This window comes from Carassius gibelio, chromosome A20, assembly GCF_023724105.1.
Source record: "Carassius gibelio isolate Cgi1373 ecotype wild population from Czech Republic chromosome A20, carGib1.2-hapl.c, whole genome shotgun sequence".
Taxonomy (NCBI): Eukaryota; Metazoa; Chordata; class Actinopteri; order Cypriniformes; family Cyprinidae; genus Carassius; species Carassius gibelio.
In genome coordinates this window covers 20,940,506-20,953,328 of record NC_068390.1, presented here as the reverse complement: position 1 = coordinate 20,953,328, position 12,823 = coordinate 20,940,506, and the positions used below count along the sequence as shown (strand labels likewise).

Genomic DNA, 12,823 nt, shown 5'->3' with positions numbered 1-12,823 from the left:
GGGTTGTATATCATCTTTTAGTATTTGTGTCAATATCTTGAAGGCAACCATTTTCACATGGTATATACACAGTCACACCAAACACAACAATGGTAACAATAAAATTTTATTTATTTTATTAATTGTAACAATAAGCATTTTATTTGCTCTTTCGGTTGTACTATTACTGACACGAGACAGGAAAAATAGGTTGTGGTCAATAAACAACACATTCTCCAGACAAAGAGGGGGCCTACTCCATCTTTCAAGAATAATATTTGTGCGAATCCGGTATTAAACTGATTGAGATTGAGGAAACTCGCTGTCCTCAGCAAAATGTGCTGCACATAGTTTTACATGTGGATTATAATTTTCGGGAACCTGTGATTGTTTGTATCTTCGAATGTAGATGTTTGTAACCCAACCTAAATGTGTATATGCTGAACGTAATCTTGTATATTGTCTGTATTCCCCTTCTTCATCAGTAAACTCCTTATTTGTTTCAAATCCTCATCTCGCACTTTGTTTTACGTTTAGCACTACCTTAGTTTGTAACAACATGGCGACAAAAGCACTCTTCAAACGCAACTCTTCCTCCGTGCGAGCGCAACAAGACCACGTCCCCTTTTTTGTGTATTCATGTGGGCGGAGGTTAGTCAAAAAACGGTTTTAAATAAAAAATATCTCACTTGGCATTGAACTTTGAGCTTTAGAATTTTACAGATATTATTTATACTCTAACAACAACATTACACACTAACTAAAGTTTAAAACATGGAATCACGAAGAAGGGGACCTTTAATGTTTTTATTTTATTTTTATTTTTTAAGAATTCTCTTCTGCTCACCAAGCCTGTATTTATTTGATCCAAAATACAGCAAAAGCAGTAATATTGTGAAAATATTTTAACTATTTTAAAAAACTGCTTTCGATTTAAATATATTAAAAAATATATTTATTCCTGTGATTTCAAAACTGAATTTTTAGCTTCATTACTCCAATCACATGATCCTTCAGAAATCATGCTAATATTCAGATTTGCTGCTTAAAAAAAGTAATTATTATGGAATACATTACGTATACATACATTATACATTACGGAAGCATCCCTTTTGTCGCCATGTCGTTGAAACGCTGTTTCCAATCACTTTTGTTTGGGCTTCCCAGGAACGCTGTACTTTGAGATTAATGGTTACAATTTATGTTTAACTCGGTTCCCGAAAATTATAATGCACATGTAAAACTTTGTGCAGCTCATTTTGCTGAGGACAGCTTGCTGAGGACAACTTTCTCAATCTCAATCAGTTTAATGCTGGATTTGCACAAAGATTATTCTTGAAAGATGGAGCAGTTCCCCCAGAGAAGGCGTTGTTTATGGACCACAACTGGTAAGTGTATTTTATTATTTAAGTTGGTGCGTTTAACAGTTTCTGTAACTTATTACACAAAGGGCAACGCTGTTTAGCTTTGTTAACTAGATGTTAGGGCTGTGCAAAAAAGCAAATGCGGTTTTCATGCGCATCTCGTCAGTAAAAACGCTCCTGTGACTATAAATACATCTCCAGCACGTGTGTTCTAGCCCAATCACTTTACCAGGAGGGCAGCCTGCTCTCAGCTGCTGTCGAATCACAACACAGGTACCACTGGCCCAATCAGAACTCGTTACGTATTTCTGAAGGAGAGGCTTCATAGACCAAGGAAGTCATCAGCCCGTTTTTGTGACAGTGAAAACAGCAGTATACAGATAGGTGAACTGTGTGAAAAATACTGTGTTTTTTTACACGTGAAACATGAACACGTTATATTGCACATTGTAAACACAATCAAAGCTACAAAAAAGTGCGTAAAACGGGACCTTTAAAAAGTTTTTGACTGGTAACTACACTATTTTTTCTAATTTTTTCTAAACTGAACTATACAGGGAACCCTTGTATAAAGTATATATTTGACCATTTTTATAATAACGTTATAGCTATACATTTTTATTAATTATAATAAAAAGCAATTATGAGTAAATATATAAATGCAATTTTTGCATTACATTTTTCTCACTAGTTTATAGTGGGTGGAAGGCTGTAGCTGGGGTCAGCAGGGCCCCGGTGAAGTTTGTACCAGTGGGCCCTGTGAAATTGTTTCATTTGTATGTTCGTTCATTTGTATTTATGCATTTTTTTTCAAGTTTGTATGTCAAGGTACAGAAACTGGATAGTCTTCAATGTACAAATGAAATGTACAATCAAACCTACATTTATCCAGACACCTTCAACATTTCTCACATTATTACAATTTATATGCTATCGCTTGTAAAAATGGTTAGAAAATATGCAAAGAACTTAGAGTTAAAACTGTGTCAGAACAAATTTGTCTTGGTAATGTAATAACTTTGAGATTTATTGGATTACAATCAACCAAAACTACAGACAACTGTTATTATGACAATATTTGCACAATTATCAATACTTTGTTGACCAATTACCAAGAAAAAAAAAAACCTTAAGCAATACATGGTGCTTTATAAGGTGCTGAATATTTTTTTTATCTCAATTTTTCAATAGATAGATAGATAGATAGATAGATAGACTTTTACAGTTAGTTTTTACAGTCAGTTAGTTTTTTGCCGCGGTCACTTTAAGAGACGATGAACACATCCAATATAATACACATCCCATTTTTTTCCTCAACTGTTTACTTTCACTTAAGAAATAACTGACATTTTTTTTCGTGCATACTTTCCAAGGCGGATATTTTAATATATTTTTTATGTATTTGTCGGCACAAGAGCAAAAAGAAGCAAATTCGGTGTTAAAGCATTTTGAGACGCCTCTCTCTGCGTGAGCCCTGAACACCAGAACACCGCGGGTACTGAATTGGGCTCCTTCACATCTTTGTGTTTGTTCAAATTGCGATTTGTATTTGTTAGTTCAGCATCTGACTAATATGCTAGAAACATGCAAGAAACATGCTAGCAACATGCTAGTCTCATGCTAATCATGCTAGCAACATGCTAGCAGCATGCTAATCATGCTAGTGACATGTTAGCAAAATGTTAAAGGTCCCGTTTTTCGCGCTTTTTTTTTCGGGACAATTAGATTCGGGAGTCGGGACAACAGTTTAGATTTTCGAGACTGTCCCGAATTTTTCTGGACGTTTGGTCATCCTACCTGAAAGAGCTGCATTACTTCATTAGCTTGAGTCTGACCTGCAGTGATATCATTCAGACTTGGTGAGGTGTCAGTCAGCGAATCATCTGATTCTGATCTTGTTCTTTCAGTATTCAGAGTCTGAAGCCAAGAGAACATATCAAATGCTGTTAACTGTAGGTAACATACTTTCATACATAATTTAAAAATCGAAAAAACAACTATTATAAAAAAACAATACTTACATGCTGACGAAAGAGTTTCACCTCAGTTCTCATCCAATATGTGACAAACTTTCTCGAAATTTGGCAGGAAGACGTCTGCCAACAGTGTGGTGAAAAGCCCGGAAGAAGGTCATAGTTAACCCTTTGCAACTATCTAAAATGTCTGTGTTACTTTTTAACCCGCGTTACTTTGTGCCCCGCGCTCCCCTATTTGATTTTGAACCGAACCGAGTGTACACTCATAACGACTTTCACTCACCTTCTCCGGCCACGTTGAGTTGTTGACAGTTGCAGTGGGAAAAGCTACAGATGCGCTATTCACTTGTATAACTTAAGGGTGAATGGGTACTGTAGTTTCTGCTCTCGGTGGGATGAATTAGGAAGCTTGCATTGTAAAGGGTGCTCTGAAAATTGGCAGTGCAGGTAAAAGATTAAAACCTCTATTAAAACAGATGTCCAAATGAGCGTACCGGTACGCTAAAAGCACGTTCTGGGCGCACGGAGAGGTGGCCGTACGCTCAAGAGCTATATTTGGAAGTGGCAGTACTGAGTACTGGTGCGTACCGGCCCACTTAAAGCACTGTATATATATATATACGTCAAGTCGATTCGTCGCTCTGTTGAAAAAGATTAGTGTAACCATACCCAGATAGCATACATATCCGGGCCTCATCTGGGCCAACTATGGCACATCTGGCTCAGTTCTGGCAGCGGCAGAGGTTATATGGGCCATCTCTGGCCCACACACATCAAGCCGGTTTTAGTTTGAGTTGTGGCATGCTGTTTATGGGCCAGATCTGGCCCGTGTGCAACAAACCGGCTTTAGTTTGAGTCGTGGCTTGCTGTGTGTGGGCCAGATCTGGCCCGTGTGTGACAAACCGGCTTTAATTTGAGTCGTGGCTTGCTGTGTGTGGGCCAGATCTGGCCCGTGTGTGACAAACTGGCTTTAATTTGAGTCGTGGCTTGCTGTTTGTGGGCCAGATCCAGCTCGTGTGTGACAAACCGGTTTTAGGGTGAGTTCTGGCTTGTTGTATGTGGGCCATTTATGGCCTATACCAGGTGACCAGATGTGCCATTTTCTGAAGACACGTCCTGGCAGATCACCTTACTTTACCAGTCAGTGGTTCTAAAACTATTTTGAGTACTGGACGCCCATAATATTTCAGGACACTTAATATAAATACATACACACATTTATTTGACCTACACGGACCTGTTATGAAGCTGCAATGTTATTTGAATTTTTTACATTTTTGTACTATGTCCTCTGGTGTGACACCATGTGCTTTGAATTTTTTCGGAACCACTACAAATTTTTTATGCTTTGTTGTGCATTAATATGACACCCCTAAATTATAATTTTGCAAATGTGTCCTGCTTGCCACTAATGACAGATTAGCTTGGAATAGCAAGGTCATTAATTGACAGAAAAGGCTGAAAAGTCCTCCATTGTGACACCTGTACTGTCACACCACAGGACAAAGTTTCTTTAAAAATAATTTTAAATAATTAAATAATATTTGTTTAACTCCTTTTTTATACTTTTAAATGCAATAATTACATTCATTAAATTAAGCTCTAATCATAAAAAAATATGAATCTTTAGAATATATGAAAATTTCACTTTTTAATAAAAAAAGTTACAAAAAATGAACTTTTTTCATGATATTCACATTTCTTCAAGATGCACCTTATACACACACACACACACACACATACATATATGAGTGTTCGTAATAGCAACAATACAAAATCTTAAAATATAAAAGTGCCACTTTGTCCCTATATTATGTGCAGGCCTGGCATTTTGCACTGGGCTATAGAACTACAAAATGAATTTTAAATTAGCAATATCATAATTGAAAGACATTTTGAATTATGTAGTGTTCTAATTCTATCCACCAAACAATTGTATGTGAATGTGTGAGACTTATGGTCATTGTTATAGAGACATAACAAGAAGAACAAAGTGCAGTAAACGGTAAAACTGTTTGCACTACAAACCAGTACGTTCATAATTAAGACAATACATTAAAAATAACATAAGATACAGCAGTTTGCAACAGTAAACAGCAAAACAAGCTGTTTGTACAGCTAATATAGCTGGAATGACACCGAAAGCCAGACACATTAAATTTACAAATGGCCGCGCCCCCTCTTACAGAAAAAAATAAGGGGCATATGTTTATTCATATGTTTATTTATGTAACGTAAGCGTGTGACTTTAAATTCGTGACGTGCTTTCATGGGCGTGCGCGCGGACCGGATGGAGTTGCCATGGAAACGGAGCGCAACACTGCACATGTCACGAGGAAACACCCCGTTTCTCGCGGATTTCACTGTTTTCAGGTGAGTTAAGTCCATAAAATTACACAAATATTACTTATAACGGTTGTTGACACTTCTCTTACTTGTATTTGATTCGCTTCTGTTGTTTATTTACTTTATAGGAATGGTTTAATGTCTTCGAAAAAGTCCGTTATTTCTACCGTTTTAAGGCGACTTACCGTCAGGTATGATAACTTTATTGTGCTCTTATTTATGAAAGTTTGGGCTTTTAATCAAATCTTCATCTGTAGATAGCTTTTGACTGTTTTGTTGGCAATCTTTCAATGGATGATTGGAAATTGCTTAATTTATTTAACCTTAACATTTTCTGTTTATCGATGACGTCAAGTTATCAAGGAGCGCGAAAATTGGCAGAAAACTAAAATTGTTTTGATCTTTTATTGTAAACATAAAACTGTTCTGCGATTTCAAGAGTGACACAATAAACCTTCTGCAACAGAAGGGAGTGTCCAAGACAGGCCCGTCGTCAAGGGGGGGCATCGGGGGGCAGTGCCCCCCCAAATGACTTTTTGTGCCCCCCTAAACGTAACGCACAGAACAATTAACCAAACTTGCATTACTGTGCATTCACACCGCCAGCGTCAAAGTGGCCGGAAGTCATTCATTTTCAATGTAAACCAGCTGCGAGGAGCGGCGCGGCGCGACTTGGCCTTTGAGAGCGTCGAGCAGAATTTAATCAAGGCAACTTTATGGTAATGAGCTATGACGCGGTTGGGCAGCAACCAATCGGAACGTAGAAGTCAACCGCTTGAGAGGATTCCAGAGGACGCAGCTCCGATCACATTAGTTCCCAAGCAAAATAGAGGACAGGTTGATTATTGCTGTTTCGCGTTTGCAGTAATCTATGATGTGTCCCTGTTTGCGTACAGGGACATAAAAAAATAATTAAAAGTGATTCGTGGACCAAGGTGTCTGAGATCGTTCATTTTAAGTAAAGGATCTTAATATTTCGTCCACAACAACATTTAATGAGATCAACTTATAACGTTAACCTCCTTGTGGTTAGTCTGCATAAGATCAACAAGTCTGTTTGCTTTGCTTCCACTTTAAATACAAAACAAGCATTCGGTCTACGTATTAAGAGCATCTGAGCGCTCACGAATTTTTCTGCAGCGTCATGAGCAGATCGACAAGAGAGATGTTTGATGCTCTCGACGCCGCCGGTATGAACGCGCAATAAGACATTCGACATTGATCGTTAATGATTTGAATCATTGCATTAATAACATTGTTTCAGCAGAACTTGGCTCACAGGAACAGTAATCACTACAACGGTAACACTAGAAATGCATAACACATTACCTTCAGAAATTATTCAGACGATTCATTATTCAACGCATTATTACACAAAACATAATTTTAAATATAATTATATTCATAAATGACTGTTAAAACATCCCAAAACAGCACCCAAACCTTGCAAAGACCTACCTCATTAATTATTCAAATACAACAGCCAATGGCAAGTCTCCAGCAGCAGACCTTTCAATATGTTATTTTTGTGTTAGTAGTTTTATTAATTCAAATTACAATATGCAGTTTGTGTGTAAGTATATGTATATGTATATATAAATCATGCAATTCATTTAGTTAAGCATACAGTATTGTATGGTTTATACGCAATTCCTTTGCGCAGATGAGCTGCGCGTTGCATTGCATGCGATCTCAGAATAAATTTTTGGCGGTTTTGGAAATGTTAAGAGACAATAAACAGAGACGTTGAGATCAAACGGTGAAGTATTTTATTTGAATAATTGAACAAAACAAGACTATTGTGGTCTATTTTAGTTATAGCCTAATATGGGTTTATGTTATGGTCTGTCTCAGATCATTAAAAAAAGTGTGCCCCCCTATGAAAATTAAATGCCCCCCCATTTGGTTTGTTCTGGCGACGGCCCTGGTCCAAGATTTCAATATTTCTGAAGGGAGCTGCTGACGGAGATCTAGGAAGCGCTGAAAAGGTTAAGTAACCTAATATGCATTTTTTTCACAACATATATCGGACTAAATATTGTTGGCTCTGTGTCAAATAGCTTGTTTTGTTCCTAGATTCATTCATTCCTCCAGTCTTCAGTGTCACATGGATCCCTCAGAAATGCTGATTTGCTGCTCAAGAAACTTATTATCAGCGTTGAAACAGTTGTGCTGCTTCAATTTTTTTGTGGAAACCGTGATGCATTTTATTTTTCAGGATTCACAGATGAATACAAAGTTCAAAAGACCTGCATTTATTTATGCATTTAGCAGACACGACTTACAGTGCTTTCAGGCTAGAGGTCGACCGATATATCGCTCGGCCGATATATCAGGCCGATATTTGTCTTTTTTTATATATCGGCATCGGCCGATATCTGTGTTTAGTAGCGCCTATTTAAAGTCAGGCACGTCGGTGGGCAGCCCCGTGTTATTGGTGCGGTGGAAAGTGCTGCTGCAGCCACTGCATGTGAAGCACTCCAAGCCAAAACTTTTGGAAGATTCAACAACAGACATGCGAGATAAAGGTAGTCAGAGAATTTCACTCTGTAAATGGGGTGGAGAAGTTGTCAGCTCTTACAAACACTGCAGCGTGATTGAGGGCTCCGTTACTCCGCCCCGCTCACAGACAGCACCGCGCTCTGAGAGACAGACGTCCTGGAGCTGCCCAGAGCAGTGACTCACATGTGTTCGGAAGCATGGTTTGATGCAGCCAATAACCAGTTTTCCATCCAACTGATTTGTATTTAGGGATGTCAATATTTGATAATTTCCATGATCGATCGTCGTTTAAATTAACGATCAAGTAATAACCTTAATGCTGCAAAATGCGTCTGCAGCGGTATTATTATTATGTGCAAAAGCCACTTGGAAAAAAAGCTTTCTCACCTGAATTAAAGGGGTTTTAGTATTAATAAAATTCTAGTAGCTGGACTGTAAAATGAATAAATGTGATTATGATCGTTTGATAAAATGAAGAGAGCGCGCCATACGTTTGAGATCATTTTACTTTGCTGAATGTTTTCTGTCAAGGAGACCGCTGAATGCGCCTCTTTAAATGGTTTCGTGGTGCTCGTTGTTGCTATTGAGAATGAGAAGTCACGTGCCGATTTGGGTTGATATGGGAGGGGTCTGAGCCGGTCGGCCCTGATGGAAGGATACGCTATCTGTTGCCAGGGGCAATGCCTTCAGAACTTCACAGAGGCGCGACTAAACATTTCAGAGCGCTTTCATTTTTGCGCATTTATTTTGTCGGCGGAACAGATCGAGACGGATCTACGAATACGCGAAAGAAAAGGAAGAAAGTAAAGCAATGCAAAAACATAAGGCGAAAGAAAGGGGACCTTACAGGAACAAGCTCACACCAAGCGCAAAACAGCGATGTTTGGAGAAGCTCTCGGGCAGCTCCCTGCAGCGGCACAGAGACCTGAACCATATACCTCAGTGCACACATATGGACATTGGGAATTATATTGTTTACAATGTAAGTCACATTGCATTCACGCTGTTAATGGCTTAATCTAACCCGGACATTTACATCTAGCAATCACAGATTTAACTACCCTAGCTAACCCAGAACTGGTTTGTCCACTTTGCAGCCCCCAACAAAAAAAACCTGGTACAGTATGTGTCATTGGGTTAAAATCAAATTATAACTAAACATATACAGCTTTAGCCTACATCAAAATATGTTGGAAACGTTCGTATACATTGAACATCTCCTTACAATCTAGTGTTCATTCGCAGTTAATTACTTTGTCATTTTGGTCAAGAAGTGCATTCTAAATGCAATGTAATTACAATACGCTAAAACGCATGTGAATAAACTTACTTTGGCCAGTACAACACTGTTTTCATCACCTGCTGTAGATGGACCCAGCCACAGCAGAAAGCCTCGTAACTTTCCAAAGACTTGTGACTTTTAAACTCCTGCATTGTGTAGTAACTTAAACCAAAAAAATATATAATTCCCAATGTCCATATGTGTGCATGGAGGAAAATGGTCCAGGTCTCTGCAAGTATCCCAGAGTGCAGTCTGGACGATGGGGCGGGGCGACACGTTGGGGCGGAGCGACACGTGTCGCCCCGCCCACCTCAGCGGTTATTGGTTTATGATTAAGATGAGCTTATTGGTGTACAGATGAGTGATGATTTTACAGCTTATTGGTATAAAGAATTATGACGCTATTAGCAGGATTGGAATGCGGAAGTAGACACTCAGATGAATAAACTTTTAATACAAACTAAAAAGTGAATATAAATGTTGTGTTTTTGCATTTATTGTTGCATTTCCACAACTTCCCGTATAAATACAAATAGTTTTGGATTACGACGAACAGAATAGAAATAAATGGTCTACTCCCTCAATGGCTGTAGTGTAGACGCTACCTCGGCATTACTCGCTGGTTTGAAAATGACACGGCAATATTATGCGAAGTATGGTTATGTAGATAGTCATGGAGTACCTTGATTTATATATTCAAATTATATATACATACATATATATATATATATATATATATATATATATGTGTGTGTGTGTGTGTGTGTGTGTGTGTGTATATATATATATATATATATATATATATATATATATATATATCTGTGTGTGTGTAACAAATTGTCACCAGTCTCTGAACGTCACCAATAATATTCTGAACATTCCCTTGGCCCCTACGAAAATTTACCATGGTTCTGCTACAGTAACTATAGTAAAACTATGGTGTTTTTATAATTGCAGCTCATAGTAATTAATATGCCAACAAATATTTTTACTACAATAAATCCATGGTTACTTTTTGCAAGGAAGGAACTATACAGGTTCTAAAGAACTTGCCCAAAAACACTTGTTACTTTCTGTTATTTGTTTTCTGAACTGCACTACTGAAAACCTCATTAATCCTCACAATCCTGTCACAACTAAATTAAGAATCCATTATGAGCAATGCATAGCAAATGATGTTATCATCAAATATGAGAAACCTTAAAGTATGATAGACTGATGTAAATGACTGAAACCTGTTGTCATGCACGTGTTTTCCATAGCTTTTTTATTAAAACATTATACACTGCAAAGTTTAACTTTAAATGACATCAATTAATACATCAAAACCAGTTGATCTCAGTCCATTCTCTATTTCCCTTCAATGAATTAAACACACAAATGTGTTTCATGCCGCAAAAAAAAAAAAAAAAAAAAAAATCCTGTGTAAACAAAAGCCCAGAAGATCACCACTCCGGCCTTTTCCCTGTACCCTGGTGGGTTAAACTTGAAAAGGGCTCTGCACTGCAAGCGTTCCCTGATGCTGTACATCCGTCTGAACTCGTTCCGGTCAGGAGACAGGAGGACAATTCTTCCAGTTGGCCACAACTTATAGTGTAAAGACAAAATACATGAAAGATAATAATAATAATACAAAAAAAGTTTAACAGCCTTCTACTACAAAATTCAATTGGAGAATGAGCATTAAACTGGGAAATCTTACTGTCTAGCCAGGCAAACTGTGCCGCTTTCCGAAAAACTTTGGAGCACATCCCTAAACCATCTGCAAACCAGAGAAAGTGTCAAATATGCAGAGTCACCCGCTGACAAAATAACTTCCCTGAGGATTTCCAGTGGAAGCTGTTGAATCAAAAACATACATAGGTTTATTTATACATGTATATAAAAGTTATTAAACATTATATAAACACTGAATACAGACAACCTTGCTTTAAACAAACTCTCATTAAAAACTCTATAGATTGTTGTCACAACTGCATACTCATTCTTTTATAATAACACTAATCAAATGTTAATATATACAGTACTGTGCAGAAGTATTAGGCAAGTTAGTATTTTCACATTGAAAAAAAACTGTTTTAAGACAATTATTTATATCTTTTGCTGTTGTGTGTCAGTAGGATATATTAGTTTACATTTCCACACATTCATTTTGCCATTAATTGTAATAATCCAGTGAGATATTTGTATATATTTGTATGCATGATCCACATGAAGATCTTTTACATTGAATATAAATATTTCTGTCTTATATGGTGAACAAAATCCACATTAGATCGCAAACAGAAGTTATTTAAAAAACTTGCTGAAAATGAATTAAGCTGAAATGTTTTTAAATGTCTTTGATGCTGATGTTAACTGATAGCTATATATGAAATAATCCACAGTGCTGACCAATATAGTACTTGTACATAATACCAATTTCATATCTGAACAACTATGTAGCTGTAATAACTAAAATACCTCTGCATGTACACACATATGTAATTATTAGTTCTTAATGAATGTAATAACCTGCTTTGCTGGACTCTGCCTGAAGACATGGTGAATGGTGAAGTTCCTCCCCTCAGTGGTTGAGCTCTAAAAGAACAAATGTCAAGAGGTAGGTATATTGCTAGATATAGTACACAGTAATGTTTCATGTAGCAACATTCAAACAGCTACATACATTTGCGGAGTAAAGCTGTCCAGAAGAACAGAACACCACCACCACCTGATCATGTCATCCTGAAAAATAATAATAATAATAATATACACACAAAAATCATGCATGTCTGTTCAAATAACTTGACAAATGTGATGCCATACCTCTGCAAAATCGAACCTATGAACTAAAGCCATGTACAGAGTGTACTGTTACAATCCACAAAGAACAATAAAATGAGCAATTTATAACAATTATTAAAAATAATTATTCAAATTGAACGTACCATGGATAAATAAATGATCGAACATCGCATTTCATATTATAAGATATTTACACAACCACTTTTACTCACCTCAAGCAATCAACGGAATAGCGTTATTACCATAGACAGTAAAAGAAATGGACACAGCGACCCCATTGGAACTCAATTGAGACAAATGAAGCCCAGTTTTAGCGTTTTTTAGCACTTCCGTTTCTGACGCGCAGACTCAAACGAAGCTTGACGACGTGAGCAACCTGTCTGCCAGATGTAAATCTTCTAGTAGCTGTGCTTGCAAACTGCCATCGTTAATCTTGCAGAGACGGCGAGCTTGAGCGGGGAGTTCTTTGTTGTGAGTGAGCAGGAGTAAGTATTCTGATTAATTATTTTGTATAGTATTTTAAAATGTAACGACAGTACGCCATATTAAGTTAATTGCCTGCGAGCTTCTCCTCCTGTCTGTACGGT

At 37.4% G+C, this 12,823-nt stretch overlaps 1 long non-coding RNA gene across 1 annotated transcript; it reads right to left on the bottom strand.

Annotated features, from left to right (window-relative positions):
• Nucleotides 1-10,625: 10,625 nt before the first annotated feature.
• Nucleotides 10,626-12,472, bottom strand: LOC127938169 (uncharacterized). The gene is made up of 4 exons (XR_008148643.1): nt 12,118-12,472; nt 11,964-12,029; nt 11,152-11,288; nt 10,626-11,036 (listed from the first exon to the last, which is right to left on the bottom strand). It is a non-coding gene; the product is annotated as an uncharacterized LOC127938169 (long non-coding RNA).
• Nucleotides 12,473-12,823: the final 351 nt, after the last annotated feature.